The following is a 14469-nucleotide window of genomic DNA, read 5'->3' on the forward strand; positions in this document are numbered from 1 at the left end:
GGCCCTTCCCCTCTGCGCCTGGACAATTCTCCCCGCCTCCTCCATGACTCTTGGCTCCCTTGGGGCTGACCAAGGCCAAAGAACTCACCCCTGGATATTTCCAATCTCCTCATCCCTGCCGTGCCACTTCCTGCCTCTTGCAGTATCCTCTAAGACACTGACTGTCCCGTGGTTGACTGAAGTTCTCCTCCAGCCTTTACTCACACTCTCCCCTCTGCCTGGACTGCCCTTCTCCGTCCACTTCACCAGCTGCTTCTTCAACCTTTAAGACGCAGCTCCACCATCTGACCTTCTAGGAGGGCTTCTCTGCACCACCCTCTGTCACTCTGCACCCCCAGCTGAGCCAGAGGCCCCCTCCTCTCCATTCCCATAATACTCCATGATTTCTATATTGTTTGAAAATTGTCCATTTGTGGGTCTCACTCTCCAATTAGGTTGTGAATTCCTAGAGGGCAAGAATAGACCCTCTTCACTTTTGGGTCCCTAGCACGCAGCCCTGGCTCAGAGTGGGTGCCCAGTAACAGCGGAAAGAACAATCAGCTGGACAAATGAAGCAGCAGGCATGGCTTTTGTAGGGAGTCTCCATGCTCTGCCTTCACATTTCCTCATCTGCTCGCATACTGCACTGGAGCTCTGTGCCATCATCTCCCCATGTCTGACTTTTATTTCCGTCCCCAACCTCTCTGCCTTTCACACTCAGTTCTCTCCTTGGAGGATGGAGCTGCATGCGTCTACCCCTTTCTTCTCTGGACTTCAGGAGAGAATCCCTCTGCCACCTCAGCCCCGCCTCGGAGGTGAGCATTTCTCTAACAGACATGATCAGGCTTGAGCCATTCCGTACCTGGGAATAAATAAGAACTTTTCAAACTTGGGAGCATCGTCACCATTAGAAGATGCTCTGTTGGCCGCTAACCAGAGGAGCCTGTGATTGCCAAGAGGCTGGCATTGTAAGAAGAAGGAAAACCCAAGCCCAGATCCCAGCCAGAGAGAGCTCAGTGCTTGTAGTGGAGGTAGAAACAAGGAGGAATAGCTGGAGGGAAAGCTGAAGGGCCTGCCTTCCCCAGCTCCTCCCAGCTGTCGACACCCAAGCCAAACATCTGTACACTCATCCCTGGCCAGCCATTAAGCTTTCCCCGAACCAGGATGGGGAGAAGGTTGGGAGTCTGAGCTCCATTAGCAGGTGGGGCCCAAGAAAGAGCTCCGGACCTTCATGTTTTCATAGACTCATCAACTCCCCCAAGTTCCTTTCATATTGACTCAAGCAATAAGACTGGGCTTCTGCCTCCATTTCCCTCCCAGCACATCCATTCTCTGGAGGCGCTGGCTGTGCCCTGAGCCCCAGCCTCCAGGGCTATAGTATGGCTCCTGACCTAGCCCTTACCATCACTTCCTCCGGGGTCCAGGACCCGCCTCCTGCACTTTCTGCCATTACCCCCCACCTAACACTAGATGCTCTCCCAACACTACATGCTAACCAACGCTGAGGCTCACCTCTTCCATGAGATGCCTGCTGCCCCTCCTCCTAGGTCCCTGGATGGAGATCCCAGCCTGGGCCAGGCTCAAGTGTCCCATATCCCACAGGCACTTCATTTGGATATCTGGTAGCCACCACAGGGACTGGCTCCACAGCCCTGCCAAGCTCCAGTCCTGATCAGTCCTGGCACCTCTCCTGCCCACAGGCCTGGTCCTGCTGTGCCTCCAGAGTCCTCCCACTGAGCCATCACTCATGTCAGCCAGGTACTATCCTGGAGAAGGAGAGGCAGGGAGGGAGACTCCCTCTTAACGCATTTTAGGGTCTGGAACTGGCTCCTGTGGGACAAGCCATAGACTTTAAGCTCTGAGACTGCACCCCAGCAGCTCATCCCACCTGGTTCCAGGGCCTGAGGCTTCTCCTGGTCAAGCCAGTAGACATGCTTGAGCATCCTTGGCTCTACCAAGGGCTGAGGGGTATAGAAGTCCAGGTCTGCAGGGCAGGGACCCCTAACAGGGGCCAGAAGCACCGGCCTGGAAGGCCTGAGGGCTCTAGCAATGGAACAGAGTCCTGCCAGGGCTGGTTACACACACTGAGCTGCATTCACCCCCCTCGGGCTGGGAGCAAGGGGAAAAGGTATGAGGGGAAAGGAGAGTGGGCAGGAAGGCAGCAAGACTAGGGAGGACTTGTGCAGGAAGCCGCCCTTCCTGCCTCGCCCGACCCAGCTCCTCTTCTTGGCACGGGGCAGTTAGGTCAGAAGTAACGATTCCCCAGGAGGGGAAGGACTGAGCAGGGCCCGGGTCCCAGATCAGAGCCAGCCTGCTCTGAGAGTCAGGTAGGAGAGGGGCACAAGACAGGATGGGGGCATGGCCTCAAAAGGGCCAAAGGGGAGTCACCTGATCCCAATGGCCACCTCTCACTGAACAGTTTCCTGGGCCTGGCACTGGGCTGGGGAGTTCCTAGAGCTGAGTCATCCTCACTACAACTCTTCACTGTGGGTATATTTTCTTTATTTTACAGTTGAGGGGTGGGAGGTTCAGGGAGGGTAAGCGACCTGTCTAAGGTGACACAAAGAGTGATGGGGTTTGGGTTCAATGCCGTTCTGCCTGTGGTTGGGGTCCGCACCCTTGCCACAGCATGGTGCAACCTCCCTAGGAAACACATCCCGGAGGAAAGCAGGGAGAACAGGAGCAGAGCCGGCCCCACAAGGCAGGACTGGCGGGAACGGGATGAGTAGATGACCCGAGCAGTGTGGTACAGGCAGGTCTTCCTCAGACACCACTGCCTGGGGTGTGGGTGGGAGGCAGGGGACAGAGAGACCCCAGGGCTCCGAGATCACTTGGGCACAAGGGACCAGTAAGTGACCAGCCTTTGAACAGGGGTATCCAGTGAGCAGTGCCACACAAGAGTAGTGCCCGAGGTCAGCTGACTGGGGCCACTGAGCGCCCAGTCTAGAACAGACTCCATCCCTGTCCTGTGAGCTTTCTCTTCTAGAAGGATGTTCTCCTTCCTCCTGGTGCTCTGAGTTTCCTGGAACATAATCCAGGCTCTGCAGCATCCTCCTTTTGGCAGGGTTTCATCAATTAATCTTTTATCCACATTGATCCCTTGAAAAATGGCTTCCTCATTATCCATCTTGCAGAGTTGCCCCTTGGCAGTCTGGATGGCACAGGATCCGGCACACTCCGGCACCCTCTGGCGCAGCGGGACAGCCCGGGCTGTGGAGTCCAATAGTCCCAAGGGAGAGGCCCAGCTCTGCCAGCCTGTAACCGCGTGACCTTGGGCGAGTCTCTTGGTCTCTCTGAACCTCAGTTTCCCCATTTGTAAAACAAATTAAAAGAGCCCCCTTCACGGGGTTATTGAGAAGAGAAAATAACACAATTCATCTGAGATTTTTGCAAACTGCTATACAATTGTAAAGCCTGTTTTAATGATTATTGTTTTTCACTGGTTTCCTGGCAGTTTGAGGCTGATCTCCAGCTTCTAGGCCTCAGAGAGGCAAAGTTGAGGGCACAGGCTTGAGAGATGTCCCCAAATGCTCCGCATCACTCCACTAGCCAAAGTCACAGCTTACCCTCCCAGGCAGAAGCCCAAATGTGATGGAGGCTGCAAATGAAAGCCAAGAAATAGGGGCTTATTTCAGTTGCAGAAATAAAGACACAGGGCATTGTGCTCAAAACCTCATTGATTACCCCTCTTCAGGCTGGCCAGGAGCCTGGGAAGGGTTACTTGGTGCCATCTCAGAAGTTTCGGGCTGTGGTTCCTCCCAGGGAGGCACACAGAAGCCATGTGGAACACTGGCTTTCTTTGTCCTCTGTTCATGGCAAAGGAAAAGGGGTTGAAACTCCACAGCATATATGCCACTGTGGGCCATCCCCTCTTTTCTGTTCCCTCTGCCCCTCACGCCATAGTGATCAGGATGGACACAGGCTTTGACCTCAGATACATAGTGTCAAGTCCTAGCTTCACCCACTACTCATCTCTCTGAGCTCCAGATACTTCCTACAAAATGGGATGATGATGCCCACCTTGTCAGGCATCTGTGAAGATCGAATGGCTACAGAAGTGCTTTGTTAACCATGAAGTGCTGCCTGTACTTTACTTACTGCATTCCTTCCTCTTTGGACCCCCAGCCCCAGTCAGGCCCAGGTCCTCCTGCTCTCCAACCCCTACCCCTTTCAAGGCAGGAGTGGATCAGATCAGGTGCAGAGACTGACAATCGAACTCAACAGCGTTTCCCTCCCAGAGGACTATGGGTAAATGAGTCTTCTCTCTGCGGAGGGGAGCAACAGAGCCTGTCCACTACAGGCTTTCAGGCAAAATAAGCAGGTGGGAGGATTATTTGGGGGGTTCTTGGGCTCCTTGCCTCTGAGTCCTACCAGGTCCAAGGCTGACTCTTGGGCAAAGTTGTTGAGCTTGCTTGGTAGTAGAGTCAGAAAATATAGCAAGATCTGGACAGACTCTTCCAGTCTCCTCCCCCCCCCCCCCCCCCCCCCCCCCCCGATCCTCCCCCTGGCCCCAGACTCGCTGAGCTGGAGGAACAGGACTTATTCTGCCTGTGAAACTCCCTCTTTGCAATTCTGCCCCTTGTTTTCTGACTAATCTACCACATCTCTGCTACTGTTGTGGAGATTAAAGACAGCCCATCCATAGGACTGGGAAACAGCCCAGCCACAGAGAGTTAAGAATTTTTTTGTGTCCATCTGAGTGACTCTTTGCTGCGAATTTGTCATTTGGGCAAGAAACAGTCATGGTTAAAAGCCCGGATTGCCCACGTTCAAATCCTTAGCTCAACTTATTAGCTTGAGCTAGTTGCTTTTCTTGTGTGCCCCAGTTATCTCATCTCAAAAACAGAACTAAGAGTAATGTATTCTTAAAAGGATTAAATTCATTAATACAGTTGAAGCCCTTAGAATAGTGCCTGGTATGACATAAATGCCCTGTGTGTTTGCAGCCACTACCGTTGTTATTGTTGTGTTGTTGTTGTTGTTGTCTTGTTACAGACTGGAACACAAATTGACCAGAAAGTTCCCAGCACAGGTGTTTTAACAAGCCTTCCAGGTGATTCTGAGGCACATTCCACATAGCTCCTCGGAAGGGCCTCCGTGGCTTGAGCTCCAGTTGCCCATTATGGTTATGGCTCAATAACACGTTCTTAGATCGACCTCCCTTCCTTCTGTCTCCCTCCTCCTCTCTCTCTCATTATCCTCCCCTGGGGTCACCTCCAAAAATTAATTACCTGTACAGACTTGTTGTCTCATAGGCTGCTTTGTGGAAAAACTCAAACTAAGACAAAGAATAAACAATTAAAAAAATGTTAGCGATTACTTACAGGAACAGGAGAGAATAAGGTGGAGAGAAGAGGAATAGAAAGATTTTATGAACATCCTTTACACTTTAGACTTGACTTTTGATACATTTAAATGTTTTCCATAATTATAAAACAAAATTAAACTTCAAAAAGTAATCCCTAAAATTGAATGTAAAATGAAACAAACATACCTAAATGTGTATAATGTCGGAGGCATAACCACACAGAGAACTGCTCCAAGCCACTTCAGGACACATAATTTAACGGCGCATCCCTAGGACAATCAACCCTTAAAACGAAAGGAATGGAGAAATCAGCTTGAACTGTTTTCAGGAGTCCTCCTCTTAGAGGGAGGGTGGCCATTGCTATTCTGACACTATTGTATACACAGTATGGGATAAAGCAATAAAAATTATATTGATATCGTTGAGAGCCTATATTTTTGACGTGAGTGAAAGGAGATACAGATATAAGACTGATGAGGTTTTTTAAATCCATAGTGTTTCATCTGAGTTAGAACTACCGGTAAAAACAAAAAAAACCCTCACATATTTAATGTTTAAAAATAAACACATCTTTTCACTTCATCCCTTTATAAGGCCTGGAAACAATGATGAAAATGATTAGAAACAATAATAATGAAAAATCCTACCACCCAACTTGTGGCCAATTAAAACCATTTCCCAACCAAAAAAACAAAACAGGGCTCCTTGGAGAAACGGCTGATTCCAGGTTGGGGCAAGAAATGTACAAGAGGAGCCTGGAACATTTTGTCACACCAGAAAGTAAAGAAGTTATCAAAGACTACTAGGCTTGTGTCAAAGGGTCTGGAGGGGCCACTTGAATAAGTTCCTCCCAGTCAGCCAATGACGGGATGATATGAACCCCAATAAGGATAAACACTGCAATGGATTGAAATGCATCAAATGTTTACAAAGTGAAAATCAGTAGATAAAGAGACAGAATCTAGCATTTTCCTGCCTTTTCTATACAACTGTGATCAGGATAATTAAACAGTTCATGAGGAGAAATTTCTCTCCCTAGCAGTGTTCTAATTTAATAAGCAAAGAAATGATAGAAGTAGAATATTACCATTTTGCAACCCCTGATGAGTGAATGGATCCAGACAATGATTATCCATAGTTGCCACATCACAAAGTAAGAGACAACTAGCTATTACCTACCTCCTGATGGATCACCTATGAATAATCTTGCCAAAAATCAAACCTGAATCTAACCAAACCTCTAGATCTATCTACCAAGGGGACAGAGGAATGTGTTAAACTACATGACAGGGAGACAATCAGGAAAACTCAGATTATGGGAAACTCTACAGGACAAAAGACTCAGCTTCTTCGACAAGTAAACTTTAAAGAAAAAAAAATAAGATATCCTATAGATGAAAAGACACTTAAGAGACATACAAGCAATTGCAATGTATGGACTTTATTTGGATCCCAATTAGGGTTGGAAAGACAGGACTCTGCTTTGAACATACCCCATGCTCCAACTGAGATGAAGACTTGCCCGTCCTGGGGCATCAATGGAAGCCTCTTGGAGGGACATCCTGGAATGAAGATCATGGCCTGTATTCATGTTCCCTGGCCCTTTAATCCTCCATGCCTCCCCACACCACACTCTCCAGCCCTCTCCTACTGCTCATGGCATCAGTGCTGCACTGTGTGTCCTGCTCCTTGGCCTTGATTCCATCCTCTTCTTCACTCACCTGCTTCCAAACCCCATTGTTCATGGTCCTGTTTCTGACTTCATCCAGCCCTCCAGAGATGACACTCAACACTACCCACCACTAAGTCCTGGGGTCCCCGCCCCATCCCCAATCCAGGTCGTCCCTCCAACCATGCTGCCGCACGCTGCCTTGAGTCAATGGCAATCCACTGGCCCCCTAGTCTCCAAATTCCATATTTCATGACTCAGCTCACTGGGCCTGCCCATCAGCACCACCCAGATAGCTCACACGCTCTCCTGACTGCACCCTCCCACTCCACTGGCAGCCATCTCTCAGGGAACTGCAGAAGGTCTGAGTGAGAACCGGCCTGCTTTTGCTAGTGGGTATTAATCATGGCCTTCCAAGGGAGCCTCATTCCAAGGGGTCTAACAGATGAAGGCTCCACACTTGGCCCACCAGAGTAGACTGACTGAGACCTGTCAGAAGTCAGGAATGGGATGGACAGTGAGCATCCATTAGCACCTTTTCAAAGGGCTCGACAGAGTTCTAACAACTCCCCTGCATTATCTTTTCATCCAGGTTAGCTCTCTTGCTGGGTCTCAGGGTAGAGCTATCTGACCCTTTGCAGGACTCAGGACAGAGGCTTTGGGGTGGGCTGGCAACCCCACCTAGGGCCATTAAGATCAGGTGGGTCATCCAGCCCCAGAGTGGGAAGTCCATTTTAAGACTTGAAGGGCCTCTTCAGAGCTGATCAAAGAGGCAACCAGCCCCTGGCGGACAGTAAGCAATTGTGAGGAGTAGATGCTGGATACTTGTGTGTCCTGTTTCTCACTGTCAAAGAGTAAGAGATGAGAAGTAGCTGAATAATTTATATTAGGAAATATAATCAGGCAAGCCAAAAGGAAAGGGAGTAGAAGTGAAAGCGTTCTTCTAGGAGAAAAACATAAATGAAGCAACAGAAAAAGCAAGTCCACTTTCACAGCCAGCTGTGGTTGTCGGGAAGCTGGCCCTTGCCCAGGGTTCCCAGCCCTCCTCCTGCAATTGCACTCCTTTGCAGAGCTTCAATCTTTTGAACAGTATATAATCCTGACAATGCTGAAGAAGGAGCCTGTCTGGCCCCTGAAGTCCTGAAACTTGAGGAGGTCACGTGGCTTGCCCATTGCCACCGGGCAAAATGTGAAGTAAGCAGCCTGTGAACGCAAGTCTGTCAGGCTCCAAAGCCCGAGCTCTTTATCCAGCTCTTTGCTGCCTCCAATCCAAGCCAGAATGCCTAATGCTCCCTTCCCACGAGAGCCCTTCTCATTTTCAAAACAACCTTCCACACCCCACCTTTTCCCTGCTCCCAGACTGGTGCTCTGCAGCCCAATGGTCCCAGCCCCTTTGTCAGTTAGCATGACGTGGTTTCAAATCTTTGCATCTTTCTTCCCTGAATTATGTTCCAATTTGCCCAATCCCCTTAAACACGTGAGGCCCAGAAATGGACACAGATTTTCAGATCCGCACTGACAAGGTGACCAAAGCAGAGGCCGCAGGGATTTTCTCTCACTTTGATCTGGAATCGAAGCTGACAGTATCACTGGTTTAGGATGGATTCATTAACTCTGCTGGCAGCCGTGGCACAGAGCTGGCTCGTAACGAGTGCTCGCTCAGCTAAAGCTCCTGGAGCTTTGTACCCCGGCCTCTGCTAAGCCGGCTCTCCTCTTCCTACACCAGAGTAATCTGTTGTTTTGAACCTTATTCGGGATTTTCCCATTACTGGTTTCAATTCCATTCAACAAACACCCACCGCACTAGGCACAAGTGCTGGTTGTTGGGGAGCCGAGGGAACAAGGCCCTATTGATCTCCACTCTGCTGTCTTCTAGCCTCAGCTCCGCTCAGAGGTCCTCAGGCACCCATAGCCCTCGCCGCCCACAGGAGGGCCTGGTACATGCCGCACTCTTCTCCCCTCGTCACCGAGGCCTTCCTCAAGAGCAGAGCCCCACCTTGGAAACTCCAGGCCTCTGGAGGGGTTTTTGAGTTGACCATAGCTATGCCAAGTAGGATATTTTTGTTAGTGAGTGAACAGCTGCCAAGAACATTTCGAGAGATGATTTACTCCTTCTCTGAGGGCTGTTTACACCAGAGCTCTCTGTTCCCTTCAGAGCCTGTGCCTCCCATGAAAAACCTGTCACCATTTGTGATCTGAAGGGAGACTGTTTGCTTGAAGGAAGAAACGGCATATATTTTTTCCACACAGGAAATCAGGCCGTGTTTTCTCAGTTGTCTGGGATATGTTCCCCCGGCCTGGAAGTGGGCATGGAAGCGCAGGGGACAGGAGCAGGCCCTGCCCAGTGGGAGGCATCTGTCGTTTGAGGTGCTATGTCGTGGGGCCTCCGGCGAGCTGACAGTGCCTGGGCTGAGCTATGAGATGCTCACCCCCATAAGGCTGGGAGACCACAGCGTCGTTCTAGTCCTTCCCAATCAGTTAACATAAAGCTTGAGTTGTATCTACAGTGACAAGAGGTGTGCTGTAAATGGCAGCCACGTGGTACTATGACAAGAGCTCAAAGCTGGGAAGCAGAAACCTGGGTCTGGGTTCAAACCCTCCCACCAACTATGTGGACAAGCTGTTTAAGCTCTCAGGGCCTCAGTTTCCTCATCTGCCGCAGTAAGAGCTTTAACATACAGGCTCCCCAAAGGCACTTCAGATGGTGATGTTGTATGGTGTTATGGGTTATTAGCACGGCTATGGAGTCGGCGTGCCAGGGTTATTCCCAGCTCTGCCACTTACCAGCTGTATGACCTCAGGCAAGTTACTTAAGGGCTTTAAACCTCAGTTTTCCCTTCCGTGAAATGGGGATAATACTAGCAGTTATCTCCTAGGATTCTTATGAGGATAAAATGAGCATATAAAGTGCTTAGAACCGTGCCTGGCACACAGTAAATACTCAATAGTCGGCGGTGAGTTCTTGTTGTTTTTGTTGCTAATGACCAGCCTGCACCTAGCCTTAACCACCAACATTAAAACAAGCTGCTTTTGAGGCACTCAATGAAATGCAGGCTTTGTGCCACCGAATGTTCCTCTGCAGTTTGATGTTCTTCAGGGCAAGAATGGGGGAGGCACCCATGGTCCCCCAGAAGCCCCAGAAGGGACAGGGGACCTCGAAGCAGAGTGGGGCGTTTGGCCCCAAGAGTTTGCACAATCACCTGAAACCGTTCGTAGGCAGGACCCAGGATTGCTCTCTGTCCCGCCACGCAGCCCACGCTCCCAGACTCCTCTTAGTGATGGAGCAGGGCTGAAGGAGGCCAGGAGGCTCTGAGGCGTTGTACAGGGATTCTTCCCTGGGTGCCCCGTCTGTGCCAGAGGGGCAGCTTCTGGGGTGCGCCCCCCTTTGCTTCTTGCTCCACCGGGCTCTCCGCAGGCAGGTGGCCGTCTTGGTGGAAGGCCTCTCCTCCCCTGGAGAAGGCCCACCGAGGTCGTGGTGGGAAAGAGGGAGGAGCTGTCATGCTTCTGGCCTTGCTGATGAACTGGACTCTGAACACGAAGGGAAGAAATTGCAATGCCCGATCGCTTTTCCTGAGGCTTGGCCCTGCCCGTCGGGCGGCTCCAGGACGGGGGCTGGAGGGCTCATGGCCCAGCTTCTCTGCTCTTGCTCCTTCACCTTGCGCCTACGAGAGCTTGAGGGAGGCCCCTAAACAGCCGTGCTGCTTTCCCCGACTGAGATCTCGACTTCAAGTGGTGAGACGAAAGGCGGAGCTTTGTTCCTGAAAGGCAGACACTGGACTACGTGGCTTAGGAATACAGCAAACGGCCTCCTGGGACTGAAGCCCAGAACCGGCCGGACGGGCCTCCCCTGTCACATCAACATGGGACAACTGCAGCCTCCCCACGGAGGCCTCCCCAGAAAACACACTGCTTCGGTCATGCTTCCTGCAGCCGGCTCCCCCCGAGGAGAAAAGAGGCCCAGCCTCACATGCCCGTTTCCTTGTCCCGAACACACCAGACAAGGAAGAAGCCCGGAGGGCTGTACTAACTTGTCCTCCGTGTGGAAGGAAACATCAAAAGTGGGGAATAAGTGTTCCCCCCAACACTCTCCTGCCTGCTTTGACTAATCCTCCCCAGCCTTCCCTACTCAGCTCCCAGGCCTTCATTTGTGACTCTGGTCCATGTCAGAGGCTTGTGCTCCACTGAAGTGTGAGAACTTCAAGGGCTGCAACGTCATCTCCGTCTATGCGGTGGCTCTGAGTGCAGCTGTGTGCCTTTGTACAGTTGCTTAACCTCTGTCTGTAGGCCTCGATTTTTTTTCTATAAATGGTACCATAAGAGTGCCTACCTCATCGGGTGTTGTAAAGATTATTTGAAATAATTTTTGGGACAGTGCCAGGGCTACAGTTAGCGATGATGATGGTGACAATGATGATGATCTGTGCTGCCAATACTTAGCAAAGGCTCATTTAAGGAAGGGGACATGGAGCAAAAGGAAGCCCCTGCCTGTCTCCCGGCTTGAGTGGCCCTGGCTCCCACAGGTGTGCTGGCAGCTGCCTGCCCTCATTGGCCCCCTTCCCTGATGGCAGGTCATGCCGGGGCCCCTGGCCTCGCAAGGATTCGTGTACCCCAGGGACCAGACAGCCACCGCAAATAAAAATGAGGACATCTCAAAGGATATTGCCCCCAACCTGCTGGTCTAGCTTCCCTGGACCAGACTGTGTAACTCAAACGAAAGAAACAAAAGAGATGAGAGCCTTGGCTCCCTGTCCCCTGTGGGCATGAAGTTGGCCAAGACAGAGACCCAGAACACCTGTCCCTCAAGTCTCAAAGCCTGCCCTCTGCTGAGAAGCCCCCAGGTCCCAGAGTGGGGACAGCTTATAACCAACCCCCTCACTGAGCCTGAGGGATGCAGGCACTGGGCAGCTTTGTACAGAAACAGCTATACCGGCAGCACCCTGTTCTCCTGACAGCTGATCACAAAGCCAGTCTCCATAACAGAAAGCCAGTAACCTGGGCACCAGAGTTAAAGCCCAGGCCTGAGGCTCCTCAGCCGGGCCCAGCCCCAGACGCCCTCCCTCCCGAGTTCAGGCGGACTCCCGGGCCTGAGGGATGGGTTCCTACATCTGGTTCCCACAAGCCCAGAATCACCAGGCGATTAAACTTGCCTTTACGGTGGCCCTGAGAGTAATAAACCAGCAGGCCTGACATATGGGTCATTCCTGAGACTCCCGCTTCATTGGTTTTAAGGGACCCTTGGCAGTAAAGAATTTCAAAGCTGCTAACTCTGTAGTATATTAAAGTGGAATAAATTCCTTGGAACGGTCCTCAGGTGAGAACCAGTACTTAGCAAACGCCTCCTGCCTTCCTCTTGAAGGACCCAAGACTGACCTCTGGTGGCCTCTAAGACCAGCTGAAGTCCAGCCTTTCCCCTGTCCATCCTTGAGAGTCTTCCCATCTGAGTCTGGCTCCCCCTCTCTCTCCGTTTTCCTCTTTCTCTCTCTCTCTCTCCGTGTATCTCCTTATACATGCATCTTTCTCTCCGTGGCTCCCTCCCTTCTCCCCATGAATCCCCAGTCCCTTAGAAATGTGAGTGTAATAGGCTTTTAGAGTGAGAATCTTCTTGCCTTAGTTTCAACCGAGGCACCGATATGTGGGAGAGCAAATAGGGAGACATCAGATACCAAAGTGAGTGGAAAATAAACCTCCCCAGACAGGCAAATTTACTAGGTCTATAGCCCCCAGAACTTGCTCCAGAACCTTTTAGAGCCCCCTAGTCAGGATCACAATGAGGCTGTCCTCGCTCACCTGTCCAGCTTCAGTTCCATGGCATGCCCTACTCCCCGCGTTGTATCGACGCTCATCTGCTCACCTCTGCTCCCCAGCAGGCCAGAGGCTTTCAGGCCTCCATGCCTTGGCTTTTTCTGGCCCTTTCTTCTTAGAATACCTTTCCCTATCTTACCGCTCATCATCCTGTTTATCCTTCAAGGACAACCTCAAATGCCTCTCCTTCGTCAAGCCATCCCCGGCCCCCCAGGGATGAATTGTACCCTCCTCTGGGCTCCATCCTGGGCTTTCACCATAGCTCTCAGTTCTTCCTGCCCAGTGTCAGAGAACTTGTGTGCACCTGTCTCCCCTACCAGCCTCTGAGGTCCTTACGGCACGGCTACCTCCGGGTCAGCCTTGCAGGGCGTAGACACCTTGGTAAATGCTTATTGAATGAGTTAGTCAGTGGATCCTACTGGCGGCAGTGCCAGGAGCGTTTTCTCTGTTCCGAGCACCAATGAAAAGACAGAAAGAAGTGATTTCCCAAGTCTCTTGGGGGTGGGGGTGGCACTGGAAGGAAAGCTCCAAAGCCAGTGCTCAAAGCTAACCTCCTGCCGTGACGCGGTGTGCAGACATCGAGGTCCCTCCCTGGCACATGACCTGGCCACTGTCACTGGGCTCATGCTGTACAACCCGCCCCAAGGCCAGGACTGAAGAGTTTGTTACAGGCTGAGTCCACATAACCTAAGCCTTCAGGGCCAGTGTCTACACTACACAACCCACATCTAAATAATCCATACTGCATAATATTCGTTTGTAACTCCTGTCAGTAAAGTCCATGTCTCTACAATCCAATTTCTGCACAATCCATCTTTCTTCCGCTTTGTCTCTACAACAGGTCTGTATATGCCATGCCTGTCCTGCCTCCCTGTCCAGGATTCCATCCCAGGCCACCCACATCTGCACCACAGGCGGTGCTGTCACAATGGAGGTCTGCACACAGCATGTCGCATAAAGAATGGATGGCCAAACAGGAGCAGTTTTGTTTGTGACCCATTTTATTTTATTTTATTTTTTAATTTTTATTTTTTTCGGATGTACATCATATTTCAAATTCTGTATACATTACATCATGTTCACCACCCGAACACTAATTATAGTGCATCCCCTCACATGTGACCCTAATCACCCCTTTTGCCCTACCCCCTCCCCCAACGGTAGCCACCAGTCCAATCTCCAATGCTATGTGATTTCTTTTTTTGTCATTTTTATCTTCTACTTATGAGTGAGATCATATGGCATTTGACTTTCTCCCTCTGACTTATTTCACTCAGCATAACACCCTCAAGTTCCATCCATGTTGTCACAAATGGCCGGATTTCATCATTTCTTAGGGCTGAGTAGTAGTCCATCGTGTACAAATACCACATCTTCTTTATCCATTCGTCCCTCGATGGGCACCTAGGTTGCTTCCAAGTCTTGGCTATTGTGTATAATCCTGCAATGAACATAGGGGTGCAAGTATCTTTATGCCTTTGTGTTTTCAAGTTCTTTGGATAAATACCCAGCAGTGGAATAGCTGGATCATATGGTAGATCTATCCTTAATTTTCTGAGGATACTCCAAACTGCTTTCCATAGTGGCTGCACCAGTTTGCACTCCCACCAGCAGTGAACAAGGGTTCCCTTCTCTCCACACCCTCTCCAACATTTGTTGTTTCCTGTCTTGTTAATTATAGCCATTCTGACCGGAGTGAGGTGATATCTCA

Source organism: Equus quagga, chromosome 14, assembly GCF_021613505.1.
Source record: "Equus quagga isolate Etosha38 chromosome 14, UCLA_HA_Equagga_1.0, whole genome shotgun sequence".
In the NCBI taxonomy this organism is placed as follows: Eukaryota; Metazoa; Chordata; class Mammalia; order Perissodactyla; family Equidae; genus Equus; species Equus quagga.